The sequence below is a fragment of the Alligator mississippiensis genome, chromosome 2 (genome assembly GCF_030867095.1).
Source record: "Alligator mississippiensis isolate rAllMis1 chromosome 2, rAllMis1, whole genome shotgun sequence".
NCBI lineage: Eukaryota > Metazoa > Chordata > Crocodylia > Alligatoridae > Alligator > Alligator mississippiensis.
This window is the reverse complement of record NC_081825.1, coordinates 38,525,785-38,541,023: the sequence shown is the minus strand read 5'-3', so window position 1 is coordinate 38,541,023 and position 15,239 is coordinate 38,525,785. Positions and strand designations below refer to the sequence as shown.

The 15,239-nt window shown below is 41.8% G+C and overlaps 1 protein-coding gene and 1 long non-coding RNA gene across 2 annotated transcripts in view; one reads left to right on the top strand and one right to left on the bottom strand.

Annotated features, from left to right (window-relative positions):
• Positions 1–15,239, top strand: part of PPARGC1A (PPARG coactivator 1 alpha) — a 563,553-nt gene that overhangs the window by 400,008 nt on the left and 148,306 nt on the right. The window lies entirely within an intron of this gene.
• Positions 1–15,239, bottom strand: part of LOC109281350 (uncharacterized) — a 64,339-nt gene that overhangs the window by 18,239 nt on the left and 30,861 nt on the right. Inside the window, exon 3 of the long non-coding RNA XR_002087963.2 lies at positions 977–1,122. This is a non-coding gene — a long non-coding RNA (uncharacterized LOC109281350). The remainder of the gene's footprint in view (positions 1–976; positions 1,123–15,239) is intronic.

Below are 15,239 nucleotides of genomic sequence, written 5' to 3'. Positions count from 1 at the left end.
AGCTGTTAGATAAAAGCGCCAAAAAAAGCCCCACTAAAGTGCCTGATCTATACAGATGTGGATGTGCTGGGTCCAACTAACACAATTAGTCTTCTGGGCATGTGCTGGGCTTGGTGCAGGGGTGCGCAGAGTTTAAAGTGCTTTTTTTTTTCTACGTCTGAAGCAGCCTATAAGAGGAAAATTATGACTCAGTAATAATTGAATATAATCTGCTGTGAATGTTATTGTGTACCTATAGAGAATGCATCTGAATATAAAATATAAATAAGGTTTCACTGGCAAATATACCAGGCTCTAGACTCCCAAGAAGAAAAAACTGTCTTCTAAAATGAATGCTATAAAAATCCTATAAAGTATTATTTGTATAAAAAAATATTTCCAGTAATACCTCACTGAGCTGAGTCGTGTCTCTGACCTCAGGATTCTTTGTAAAGCATTTTAATTTTGAAGAGTTAAGTCAAAAAGTCCTAGTATTTAAAGGCTAATTGATGTAGAGAGCTGTAAAGCAAACTGTTCTGTATGGCCCTTCCCCATCCTCTTTTTTCTTATTGGAGTTCTATTTATCTTACGTAAATGTTTTAGAAGCATTTTTACTCTGCCTTAAGGCATTTCAATTAATGCTCAGATATGTGCCAGTAAAAGCTTTACCTTCTGGTTGTTTACTTGAAATTTTCTAGTATTCAGCAACATGCTGAAGAAGATATCAATAGGTAGCAAAGATTAACATGAAAAAGTGAACAAAATCTTTTCCTCTTGAGAGACTTCACGTTTCACACTTTGTTTTAAGAAGGCTACATTCCTTCCAGGAAATGTATTACTTACTGAGATAAGTCTCTATTGCTAAAGCTTAACAGGTTTTACTACAACAGTATTACAGAGCCTATAGCTTGACTGTGGTTGTTCCCAGACAGAAATCTACATTTTAATGACGTTATGGTTACCAGTAAAGCTAGGGACAGAAGTAATCTTAACTCACCTGGTTGTGCCAAGGCAGTGCCAGAAGTCAGATATATTCACAGTATGCGCAGGCATTGCAAGCATTTATATCACTGCTGTAGGAGCCAGAACAGATCCAGGCATTATAGAAATCCCCACTTATGATTGTTTTTGTACTCTTCCAAGCTGTTATGGTAGAATTTACAGTTTATAACATGACCCGACAAATATAAAAATCTTTATAGGAAATGTAACTGAAAGATACATTTACATTTACCTTTTTCTTTTTTAAATACTTTTTTTTTTAAACAGCACTTATGAGATTAATTTGAAAGCTTTTGGATTTTTTTTTCTACTCTTCAAAGATAGGAAACCTCCCAGGTCCTGTAGGTTTCTGTTGATTTTTTTTTTTTTGATCCACTTCTTAAAAGGTCACTTTAAAAACAGTTTGTTGGCAGGCACTCATGCCTTTGGTGTGTTATAGAAAAATGGTTTTAACTGCAAGCTATGTCTAGAGTGACTTCGAGCTGAATTAAGTTTTGTAGCACTCACCCTGGCAGGCAAAAAAACAGCATTATTTCAGGTCACCTATGGAAACTACTCTAAGTGCAGCAAAGATCCCAATACAAGTCTTGGTTGCAGCAATGTGAAAAGTGCACACAGCATGAAAGTGGCCTTTGGAGGTTTGTGTTACTGATTGGCCATTGGTGTGCAGATGCCACAGTAACGTGCAGGTGTTTGCAGCAGACTTTAAATAGACCGTGAGATGCATACATTCTAGGTAATCTGGGAGGGGGCTGATTTGAGCTGCCAGACTGCTCACTTTAACTACGGTTACTGAGGAAGAGTGTAGACTTTGCCTTTGTATACATATAGTCTAAATACAGGCAGACAAAAAGCCCAAGGCTGAATCAATTCAATTTTTGCGTGTTAGTCCAAGCTGTCTACACAGCTTGAACCAGTAAGCAAGTGAACAGACATTCATATTTGTTTCTGGAAATGTAGCCACATGCCTGCAGTGGCCCAAGCCAGATGCTAGGGGGTGCTAAAGCACACCTCCCTACTGGGCTGGAGCAGACAGCTTGGGCCAAGGTTAGCTGCCCACCCTGCAAGAGGGGGGGTGGGGTTGCAGGGGAGGTGCAGAGCATCCTGGGATGCTGGGGGAGTGTGAGTTAACTTGAATCTGGAGGGGATCTGGAACAGAAGTTCAATAAACTGATTTAACTTAAACCAGTTAAGTCTGATACTACATCAAGGTTATTTTAAACTAGTTCTGGCCATTCTGAAATCAGTTCATGTGCACTGAACTTCTGTTGGGCTACAGATTTAAACCAGTTTCCAATCACTTATACTAATTTATGCATAATTTCTGTCCCTAGCCATAGTGACAGTTCTGTCTAATGACTTTGGTACAGCCAGAATAGTCCCATATAAATGCATACACATGGTGTAAATATATATAATTTATTATATATACATGATCAGGACTCGGGTCTGTAAGATTTGAGAATTTTTCTTGATATCTTCCAAAAGTAAGTTATATAAATCTAATGACTGTTTTAGGATATCTTGACTGGGACTCCATAAATATGATAGAATAGTGGTGCGGGTGGTCTGGAACAAGAAATGGCCAGGAAAGGATTTAAAAAATAAATATATCAGAAAGCTGCAAGTATATGAATGAGAAGAAAGACTGTTCAGTTCAGAAAAAATAAAATAGAAGTTAGAGACCCCTTTGCCCACAACAAGATATACTCAGTATGCACAAGACTACTCAGTAACTCTCACTGATGTTTCTCGTGTTGGAGCTACTTCCTGACACTTTTGCTGTAATGACTATTTTCAGTGGCACCGATCAGTCTTAATCATATAATCTTGGAGTTTGTGTCATTAAAAGTTTAAAAGACTTACAAAAACCTTCAGAAAGATTTACTTTAGTGAGCTAATTTAACACCACACTATTGAAGTGGCTCCAAAATTGAGACTTTTTCTATTCCTACCTGCATGTTCTCTTTATTAGGGATTAGGTAGGCTAATATAAAATATGAAGCATTTTATAATGTGCACTAGGGCTGTGTGAAGCTTTGGGTGGTGATTCGATTCAGAGGAGATTCAGCCCAATTCGGTGGCTGAATCTCCGAATGTGAATCGAATCAGGGGATCAATTTAAAGGTCTGAATCAATTCAAAGCTCTCCGAAGCTTCAGCAAAGATTTGGAGAGCTTTGATGATTTGGGCAGTCCCAGTGGCTGCAGCAAGGAACTGCAGCCACTCCGAGCTGGTAAGTACTAGAGGAGGGGGAGAGGGGGCTGGGGAAGGGAGGAGGGAACCATGGGGGGACCCCTGCCAACCCCCCTGACCCCCGCCCACTCCCCAGCCCCCACATGGCTGCCCCTGCCTGCCCCAGCTCCTGGTACTTTAAAGAAAAGCCCCAGTGCTCACCGAGTGCTGCTTTGTGGGTGGTGATCCCCACTGCCCCATGCTGCATGGGGGGGCTCTGCACAAGCCCCCTCAACCCCACCCCCCCAGCTTCCATGGCCCCCTCCATGGCTGCCCCACCTGCCAGGGCTTTGGCCCTTTAAGAAAAAAAAAAGCGGAGAAAAGCCCCAAGACTCACCACTCCTGATGCAGCCTTGGGGGTTCAGGGGCTCCTGCAGAGCCCCCCACATGGCAGGGGGCAGCAGGGATGGCCCTCGCCAGCAGAAGTGATGAGTCCCAGGGTTTCTTCAGGTGTTTTTTTTTCTTAAAGGGCCAGAGCTGGCCCATGCAGGGCACCCATGAGGGAGCTGGGGGCACAGAGGGGGGGGTTAGGGGCTCATGCAGTGCCCCCCACACATCATGGGGCAGTGGGGGGCAGCAGGGATCACCCCCCACCCGTCAGCTCCTGCTGAGCTGGGGCTTTTCTTCCCCCAAGTGCTGGGAGCTGGGGTGGGCAGGGCAGCCATTGTTGGGCTGGAAAAGGGGCAGGGGATGGGCCTGGCCTGGCAGATTCAGCCGAAACAAATCAGAACGGTGATTTGAATCACCGAATCGAATCACTGTCCCCAGAATCGGCTGAATCCGAAGCGAATACAGGCCTAATGTGCACCTGCCTAAGTTTCAGCAGCTATGTAAATATCAAAATCTAGTTTGGGGAAACAAACAGTAGAAAGTAGTTTGTGTCTAGCACATTTTAAAAATTAATTTATATCCAGAACTGCTTAAAATGTATATACAATTATTCATTAATCATGTTTTTAAAGGCATATGTCAGAAGAGAAAAGCTTATAATAGTAGTCGTGTAGATGCAGAAACCATTAATGTTTCTGATGCCCTGTGGTAGGAAGAAATATATTAAAAATTGATTTTTGGTTTCTGCCTTTGTCTTGGTAACATTTATAATAAAGGATATAGCAGAAAGTATCCTTTAAAATTGATATTTTAAAGCTTTTTAGGTTTGGGGTTTGTTTTTTGGTGTTTTTAATGGGCTTATATAGCAAAGTAAAAAGGTCAGCATTTGAATACAGTGGTTTTATTCTTCTATTAAAAAAGTGATGACTTTAGCAATCTTGAAATATTTAAAGATCAACCAAAATATTTGGTACACAGCTATGGTAAGCAGTAGTATTGAAACAAAATTGGAAAATGTAATATCTTTTGAATGTAATGTGAATACAATGTAATACAGTATACAACATTAACTGTCTGTCTCTCTTTACTGGTAACAAGGTGTTGCTTGCTGCTGTAGTTGTACTCATATGTGCTGTGAGCAATGACACATGTATTTATATTACTTTCATTGCTGGGATTCAATCTTCACCAGTTTACACTTTTATAATTGAAGAAGCATCTGTTCATCCAAGAAAAGCGAACTATGATGCGTTTCATAGCTGCTTCTAGTTCACAGCCATGGTGCATTGAACAAGCTCTGTTGTCAGTTTGTTTTTTTTTAATAAAATGTTTTTGAGAAAAAATCCCCAGCCTATCCATTGCTTTAAAGATGTCTGAAATATGACTCTGTAGAAATAAAATGGCATAGAGCAGCTTTAGATGGTTTTTCATTAATCAAATGTTGGTTCTAGCACTTTTTTCTTTCTGGTTTTGCAAATAAGGTACATTTTGGAATAACTTGGTAGAAGTAATGCTGTCAAATGTTTAGATTTATCACGTTAAATTTATCAGGTTTTTTATGATACAGTAGAACTCTTCTAGGATTTGGATCTGTATTAAAAAAGAAAAAGCATTTGATTCAATATAGCAGTGAAGGTTTGAACCGTTAATTGCCAAACCACCTAAAGTGTATAAAGAGCAGCATTTTATGCAGATCATTCATCATATTTTTGGAGAGTCCAGGTGATGGATTAATAAAACACTGTAAATCTTCTATGCAAATGAAATGTTCATAATAAATAGACTTGAATCTAACATACCTAGTGTTAAATGAATTGAAGTAGTATTCAGTAATTGAACACAGAATACAGTATCATAATGACATGACCCCAGTACACAGGAAGTTTGCTTTTCAAAAGTTAATCCTCACCAGTGGCTCCATGGATTATAATATTCTATTTAGGTCCTTAGAGAACTTTATTTTCTGAATAAGTCTATTACTTTGTTTGGAGGTGAATTAGATAGGCTAGATCAGGTGAACTGATTGTCAGTGAGGTATAAGTTTAAAAGATAGGAGTTAGACAATCTTACCTGAGAAGATTTCTTCAACAAATATTTGCTGAAGATATAGGGACTCTGATGCTGTTTTGTGCATTTATAATGTTGCTTTAGCAGCTATAATATATTAAAAGGTAAAAATCTACATGGTAAGTGAAATGATACATATAACAGTGAGCATATATACATGTGCATTAAGATGCTTTTGTAATGTGCATTAAATTTAGTACCTCCACTGTCAGGTACTAAAGAAACATGCATTAAGATGCCGTAATGCACAGTAATGGCTGTGCCTGGTTTTTAAGGGCACTTTTACACATGCTTCAGGGGTGTGAGGGGGGGCTCCAAGAACTGCTCTAAGTAAAGCACTGCTGCACCTCATGTATCAGCATCCCCATGCTTAAAAATGGTGACAGGGACACTTGAATTAAAGCTCATTTGATGAGCTTTAGTTCAAGCACCCCAGCTGCCATTTTTAAACGCGGGGATACAGATGCATGAGATGCAGGAGGCTGCTGGTGTGTAGCAGTTGCCACACTCCAGCATGGAAAATAAGACCGGAGTAGGAATATATTTGATCTACCAGACATTTAAGGGGAGTAATATTGGTATACAGACCTTTTCACTTACAATTCATCAGGTCAAATATGTCCTAGGATGACACTATTGATATTTCTTGCAAAGCTGGTGAAATAAATACAGTTCCTACTGGCCAGATATCCATGTCACAGAAACCACTCTAAAAGTTGATAATAACTAGCACTCTGGTTGGCAGTCACCACAGGAACCATGAACTGAATTGGGATAATTAAGCTTGTCTCCACATTCTGGTTGGACACACTGACAAATTCTGCAATAGCCCTGCCCATTCTGTACTGATTGAGTCTAGGTTCTAAAAGCAATCTTCTAACTTAACTCAGAGTTTCAAAGGAGAAAGTATAATAGTTCTTCTTAGAAGAAAAATAATCTTAATGTTATAGATAAAGCAAAAGGTGCACATGGTGCAAGTCGTGCAGCACAAAACACCTATCTAACACAGAAAAAAAATAGGGTTGGAAGGAACTTACAAGGTCATCTGCTACAACCCCCTGCTCAAAGCAGGACCATCCCAACTAGATCATCCCAGCAAAAATTTTGTCTAGCTGGGTTTTAAAAACCTCCAAAGATGGAGAATCCACAACCTTTCTGGGTCACCTGTTCCAGCGTTTTACCACCCTCCTAGTGAGAGAGTTTTTCCTAACATGTAACCTAAAGTTCCCTTGCTGCAACTTGAGACCATTGCTCCTTGTTCTGTTATCTACTACCACTGAGAACATGTCTCCTAGTTCGTATATATATTTTCTTCCTGGGATCTGACTTTTATATAATTTAATATGAATACAATTAAAACATGAATGACTCATACATTTTTCACCTGAGATCAGACTTTATTAATTAAATATAAATACAATTAAGAAATGAATGATTGTCAAATATTATTGCTGACATAATTCAGTATTAACATGTGATATGAAATCTGCAAAACAACTGAACAGTTTTCTATTTTTAGACTTTTTCTTTGGGATAATCTTAGAGCACCATGATGTTATACCATGCTATCGAACCATTATGCAAATGCAGGGCAAGTCTGGCAAACCCTTACTTACATACTTCACCATCACACACACTTTCACTGAGGATTTCAGTGAGGCTAGCTGCCTGTGTAAAAGCAAGCCGTGTATTTGAAAAATCTGTCTTACGCTCAGAGCAGAAGCCCAGAAGCTACTTAGGGCCTATTTACACTGAGCAGCCCTTAACATAGTGGAACTTTCCCAAAGTAGAGGAACATGAACAACATGGGGTCATACATTCTCCCTCTTACAATAAAGTGCTGCACCTAGGGAAAAGTAACCAAAAGCGCAATTACATGATGGGAGATAAATGCAGAATGGCCAATAGCATTGATGAGAAAGATCTAGAGCAGGGGTGCCTAAGCTGGGGTATGGCACAACTGGCACATGCAGGTTGTGTGTATAGCATGCAATCCCTGGGCACTCAATAAAAAAAGGCGCTGGAATAGAGGCAGCAGGACTCAAATCTCCAGCTGTCTAGAGTGGAGTGTGGACAGGAGGCTGCTGCAAGAGGAAAGTGTCAGGTGCCACTGCCAAGAGCCAGGTTAACCTTTCCATGTTGCCACCACTGAATTTAGGATTCTCATTCATGGTGACACTTTTCTCACAGCAACATTCTGCCCCAATTCATTCCACATGCCTGGAGGTTTGAGTCCACCCTCAGTTTTGACACTCTGGGGTGCAAACTCAATCAGATATGCCTGTAGAGAATAGGGATCAGAACAGCACTCAGAGGTGGGGGAGCTTAACTTACGGTATACCTGCCAAAAAGTTTAGCCACCACTGATCTCCAAGTTTTGGTGGATTGCAGATTCAACCTGAGTAAGCAGTGCAATACAGCTGAAAAGTGGATGTGCTAGTGCATTTGCTGGGAGCAAAGCCAGAGGTTCCTGGCTAGAGGGTCTTGCCCCTCTGCCTAAGGGTCAGGCTGATTGCCATATTGGGGTCAGGAAGGGATTTTACCTCACAGTCAGATTGGTATGGACTGTGAGGGGTTTTGCCTTCCTCTGTAGTGGGGAGCGTGGCCCTCTGCCTGGACCTCTTGAGCATATTGACAACATTTTATAGAAGCAGCTCTTGTGGTTCCCCTGCTTTATCTGTGGTGGTTAGGGTGTTAGGTCTGTGTTGTATCAAGACTGATGATAGTCTTAGGTAGAGTTTAGAAGTTTACATAGGATGGTTTAGATAGCGATGATCCTGCCAGAGGCAGGTTGGATTGAATCAGGAGCCGGCAATTATTTTGGGTGTAGGGCTGCTTAATGAGGTTTAGTGAGTTGTCGAGGGCTTCATGGATAGCCCCACCCCCTGGCAGGTGTCCTGCCCCTGACTGCCATCTTGGGGCTGAAAGTCCCACTCCTAAGACCTGACCTTTGCCACGAGAAGTCCCTCTCCTTCCCCCCCAGAAATACTTCGGGGGGGGGGGCGGGTTGTCATCTTTGAACCATGAAAAACTAAATCTTGCACTAAAAGTCAAACAGCTACTATAACATACTTTAATTTTATCACAAAAAATATTTTTGCCATGATTTGTGTTTGTATACTGTATAGAGAGGTGATTGCACAATAACTCAAAAATAAATTCTTACTCCTGTATATTCTGTGTGGGGGGTGGTGTTGGTTGGGTGTGTGTGGCAGTGGGGTATGTGTATGGGGTGTGTGTGTGTATAGTGGTGGTTGGGTATGTACGGTGGGTGTTGGTGGGTTTGTGTGTATGGTGGCTGGGGTGTGTGTGTGTGTATGAGGGTGTGCATGGGGAATGTGTAAGGGGTGTGGCTATGTGTGGGGGGGCATAGGGTATGTTGGGAGGTTGTGTGGCATTTGTGGGATGTGGGTGTGTGGCTCTGGAACACACTGTCCTCTCCTATAGGCAACAGGGCGGGGGGGGTGTATCTGTGTGTGTGTGCGTGTGGTTTGTAGGGTGTAAGGGAGGGTGGGAGGGGTGTAGGCACCTGACTATACACTTCCCCCCGTGGCACAGCAGCAGGTGGGGGTGCTGTTGCCTGGCTCTAGCCAGCACTTCACATCGCGGTGAGGAGTGCAGACCCCAGTGGGCTGTTTGTTTCCCCAGCACTCCCTGCACATGCAAAGCATGGGAGAGAAGCCCCAGGTGCTGGAACCAGCTGCTTTCCCCTCCCCAGTCCGCTCCAGTGCCTGGGGCTTCTTTTCTGTGCTGCGCAAGTTCAGGGAGTGCCGGGGAAACAAATGGCCTTGCGGGGCCTGCACTCCTCACAGCGCTGGCCAGAACCAGGCACCAGCACCAAGCAGAGCACAGACCCCCTGCTCCTGCTGCTTCCCCCTGCTGCTTGCCAGGGCTGTGCACCATGGGGGTGGCGTGTGGGAGGGGTCCCCATACCCCTCGCCCCTCATACCCGCACCCTGCCCACCCAAGCTCTGTGTTGCCCCCGCATCCTTGGGCGAGGGCCCCGCACTGCAGCCAGCACCAGCCCCAGCCCCACACTCTGCACCCCTGCCCAGCTGCAGCTCCACCCCAGCCCCCAGCTTTTCTACCTGCTGGCTGGAGGGAGTGAGCTGCCAGGGAATACTGCAGCAGCAGCCCTGCCCTGTGCTAGCGGGGCTGGCCCTTCTGCCCATGAGGGTGGGAGCAAGGCGTAACAGGGTATGTTGGGGGTGGGTGTAGGTACCTCACTCCCACCCTTGTGGGCAGAAGGGCTGGGCAGAGCACAATTTGATGAGGGACTCCACTGGCCAGATGAAAGCACCTGGCGGGTTGCATCCGGCCCGCAGGCCATATTTTGTCACCCCTGAATTAGATGATATCTGGAGCCCCACTTCTCTATGATTAAGAGCAAATGCATTTCTGGGCTGAGAGGTGATAGTGCAACTGTACTCAGCCCTGATTAAGCCTCATCTAGTGTGTTGTGTGCGGTTCTGGGCTTCACATTTAAGAAAGATATGGAGAAGTTGGAGAGGGTTCAGAGTCAGGTGACCAAAATGAGGAGGGAGCTGGATGGCCAGTTGTGTGAGGAAAGGTTGAGAGAACTAGGTGTGATTAGCTTGGAGAAGACATGATTAAGGAGGAGCATGATAGTGGTCTTTAAATATTTGAGAGGCTGCCATAAAGGAGAAAAACAGTTCTCCCTTGCCATAGAAGGCAGGAGGTAAAGCATTGGCTTCAAACTTCAGCAAAGTACATTTAGATTAGACCTCAAGAAAAACTTACCTTTAGAACGGTTGAGCAGTGGAATAGACTGCCCGTGGAAACTGTGGAATCTCCTTCATTGAAGGCTTTCAAGAGAAGGCTGGGTAAACCTTGGACAGGGATGAATTAGGAGCAATCCCTGCATTTGTGCAGGGAGTTAGAGCAGATGAGCCTTGAAGTCCATTCTAACCCTATGATTTTATAACTGATCTTTCTAGAAATATCAAATTGTAGGAAGGACTTCTAGTTGTGCAGTTTTTGGCAGGACATTGTGTCATCTATATATTCACTAAGTAGGAATTGCTATTATGATAACTGATTAGTTTTCGGTGGTAAACACTGTAAATGAACCTTACCTGTATTATATACTGTATAGGCAGGGCCGTATGTTCTGCATGACAAGGCTGCCTAAGAGTGCAGTAAGAGTCTGGATTCTGTTGCCGTCTAGCTCAGTACACTGGCAATTCTATGGCACTCACAGAAAGATTTAAAAAATATGTTTTTTTTTTTCATTGCATTCAATATGAAAATAAAGAAATTGTGCAGCACAGCATTCATGGCATTTAATGTGACATTCTTTTGATTTATTTTATACTTCTACTATAATTCTTATTTTCACTCTGCTGCATAATTGTGCATTGAAAGCTTCACTTTATAAGTTGATGGAGAATCCAGAGGTTTTGGTGGGAGGGATAGTTAGAGAACTTTTCGTTATATTGGAGGTGGTTTAGGATTTATATAGGACAAGCACCTTAGCGGAAATGGTCATCCATTAAATAGTTAACAATATTGCTACTGAAATTGTTTTCATTAGAATTAAAAGATAGCTTTTTAAACGAGTGTGACAGTTTGTCTCCTCTAGAGGTAATGTATCAGTCCATTTGCAGACTCAGGCAGACTTGTTGCATCAGTTTGCGCTCTGTTCTATGAGGGGTGCCATCTTGAAAAGAGAAGCTCATATACAGGAGTACAGTTTTGAAAAGCGAGCTGAATTGTGCATCACATTAAATTGCCATAGAATCTCTGAGTACAACAAAGCCCAAACTGCAGTAAGGTATGCCAGTAAACCTGTTTGTGATTACCACTATATACATGCGTTTCAGAAACCCAGAGGTTGAAAATTGACAGATCGCTTGATCAGAACACTGAAGGCCAAATCCTTGCATTCTCTTGTTGTCCTTCTGTTTCCCCAAGGGATGATGTTGTGTTATGAATGACATGTTGACATTCCCTCAAAACATCATGATGCAAATGAATGTGTTCCTAGGAACAAATCCCCAGAGTGGCAACTCTCACCCTTTCTGCTCTTGCTGTTCAGTCTCATTTGTTATACCTGGAGTGGGAAAGCAGGCCAACCTCTTCCATGCAAGGCAGTTGCTAATGACAGGAAAACATTAAGGTCAGCACTCTTTAGTGATGTTTCTTATATGAGGAATACATTAAGGGAGTGGAAACCTCTAGAGATTCCTCTTGTGGGGAGTAATATTAAATGCCATAGTCTTATCATGCCTCTTTTAAAAGGTGAAGATTATTAATGGCATGTTTTGTCTTTCCATTATGTCTTATCAGTAGGGATCCTGGTTTTCTGTGATAAAAAAAAAATCCAAAATTTTCTCATTTAAAAAAACAACAACCCAGAATTCAAATTTTTTCTGGGTATTAAAATGAAACACCACTATCTATATACAAATAGTGGTGTTTCATTTTAATTCTGGAAAAATATGGATTTTGGTTTTTGGGGTTTTTTTAAAAACAGAAACATTTGGCTTTTTTTTAATCAGAGAAAACCAGGATCCCTACTGATAGTTTTCCTCCTTAGTTTCTTTCAGTAACTTCACCTGCTGCTCAGTCCCTGTACTTTTTTTTCCCAGAAATGAATCCAGTTTGCTGTGGATACAAAAGTAGCCCTTCTTGTCTTCACGCATGAAAAAGGAGCTCATGCAAGTTACGCCTTGGATCATACTGGGTTTTTTTGTATCTGTTCTGTGTTCCAGGTAGATTATTATTCCAGAGTGCCTGTTCATTTGCCAGGAACCATCAGTGTCCAGATATTTCAGGCTCTTTACTTTCCTTTGGAAATTCTCTATTTGCTGCAGTTTACTGTAGTCTCCAAGTCTTAGGCCAGTTCATGTATCTACACTTTACTCCATCATTATCAAACCTAGCTTAATACCAGACAGGCTCCACAAGGGGATTTCAAACACATAATAGTTGAAACAGTTCTTATTTTAGATACTTTGTACTCTAAATACAGATTTTATTGTTAATTCTGTTGGATTACAGAAAATCCCTGTGGATCTTTGCCAGTACTCTTTCAGTTCTCTCTACTTAGTCCCCAAATACTTCAACTTAAGCTTTTACAAAACAACTTGATATCTTTTTTAAATAAGGTATTCAATAAGTTATTTTTAAGTGTTTTACTAATGGAAATTATTTTGTCAGTCTTTAGCATTTCCTTATCTATCTAAGTTTGTATGAGACTTTTCCAACTAAATTTAAATTGTGGGCACTGTCACTGTCCATTTTTATAAATGCCCATGGACGATTCTTATGTGATTAGCCTCTAAGTAAGAAACATATCTTGATTACTATCAATTCCAGTGGTGCAAATGGATTGCAGATATTAGTACAAAACAACATTACTACTTATTTAGCTTTCATGGCTTCTTCAAAATGCTGTGCAAGCTAATTGATCTTCCCAATAACCTTTTATGTTAGCAGTATCCTTATTATGCAGAAGGGAAAATTGCGGTGGAGGACCTGAGAGAGACTCTTTTCCAACTTTCACAAAGGTTTGATATTTTTTTCTAAGAGGCAATTCAAGAGAAGGCCAGTTTATATTTCAGTGCATCTATTTCACCCGTAATTCATTACCCAACAAATTCATAGTCAAGTAAGCAACAGTACATTAAACAAAAGTGATTTACATAGATTGATCACGCTCTTTCCATTTCCTAGGAGACTGTGTGTTGGGGGAGTAGTATTGAAATTCAATTAGGAAAGAATGTTTCATGCTTACAGGTGGATATTTTCATCAGGGTGGAGTTTACTGAGTTAATAAATTGTATGTGAAATCTACTTTGTAATGAGAATTCACTTCTGTTAAACCAAAGAAAAGGGTGCATGAAATTTTAGCACAGAATACGTGCTTTATCTTTAAGGAACATTAAAATGGACATCAAATAATGTAGTAATATAGTAGGTTTAAAAAAATTCAGCAAGGAGAAGCACGCAAATTTGTGTGACAACCAATTTCATAGCAAAAACTTTGCAAGAAAAAATTATGTATGTCCAATACTGATAAGACTTTGTGAGTGTAAGTTTTAAGATGCATTTCTCTTAGTATTCCATTCCTCTACCATGCCTCTCTAAGAATAGTAATCACAGTTCCAAAGCATTTTATATATGAAAGTGGAAAATACAGGGCAGGAAACAAAACTCCAGAGCTCACAATTGCAGAGCTAAGGACCTGATATTGAGGGGAAATTGTAACATATCTTTCCCCATCTCATCCCCTTCATTTCAAACTTTGTCCCACTACCTGTCAATGCAGCTTGAAATGAAATATTTGTTTAACTATTCCTTCTTCAACAGCAACAGACCTGGTGCTAGGTGCAAATAGTAAACACGCAATACATGGAGTCAGTAGGCTGGCGAGTAGTAAGTAAGCCTGGTCCACACTCACAGAAAAGCAAAGCCACTTACACATACTGTTCATAAATGAGTTTTAGTGGAAACTTTATTTTTGAATTCTAGCAAAATTGCAAGGTTGACACTTATTGCCAGACCCATAGCCATAATCATATAATCATAGAAAATTAGGGTTGGAAAGGACTTCAGGAGGTCAACTAGTCCAAATCCCTGCTCAAAGCATGATCTTTCCAATTAAATTATTCCTGCCATGGTTTTGTCGAGCTGGGCCTTAAAAACCTCCTAGGACGGAGATTCTACCATCTCTTTAGGTAACCCGTTCCAGTGCTTCACCACCCTCCTAGTGAGAAAGTTGTTCCTAATATCCAACTTAAACCTCCCTTGCTGCAACTTGAGACCATTGCTCCTTGTTCTGTCATCTGAGAACAGTCTAGTTTCATCTTCTTTGGAACCACCCTTCAGGTATTGGAAGGCTGCTATCAAATCTCCCCCATCGGTCTTTTTTTTTCAACTGACTAAATAAACCCAGTTCCCTGAGCCTCTCCTCAGAAGTTATGTGCCCCAGCACCCTAACCATTTTCATTGCCCTCCACTAGACTGTCTCCAACTTGTCCACATCCTTTCCATCGGGGGGGGGGGGGCAAAACTGGACATGGTACTCCAGATGTGGCCTCATCAGTGCTGAATAGAAGGGAATAATCACTTCCCTGGATCTGCTGACAATGCTTGTACTAAGGCAGCCCAGTATGCTGTTAACTTCTTTCCAACAAGGGCATACTATTGACTGGTTTCCAACTTATTGTCCACTGTAACCCCAGGTCCATTTTTGCAAAAAGGACCTGGGGGTTACAGTAAACAAAAAACCACATATAAGCCAACCATATGCCCTTGTTGCAAAGAAGGCTAATGGCATACTGGGCTGCAATAGTAGGAGTGTTACCAGATCAAAGGAACATGATTCTTTCCCTCTATTCAGCAGTGGTGAGGCCACATCTGGAGCACTGTTTCCAGTTTTGGGCCCCCACTACAGAAAAGATGTGGACAAATTGGAGACAGTTCAGCAAAGGGTAACAAAATGGTTAGGTGGCTGGGGCACATAATTTCAGGCTCTGAGCGGCAAGATTGCTGCTGCTGCAGCCCCAGGAGTTCCCCAGGTCCCCAGCTAAGGCTGCTGGGGCCAGACCAATGCTGGCCCCAGCCTCCCCTACCCCTTCCAGAGTAATTTGTCACATGCCA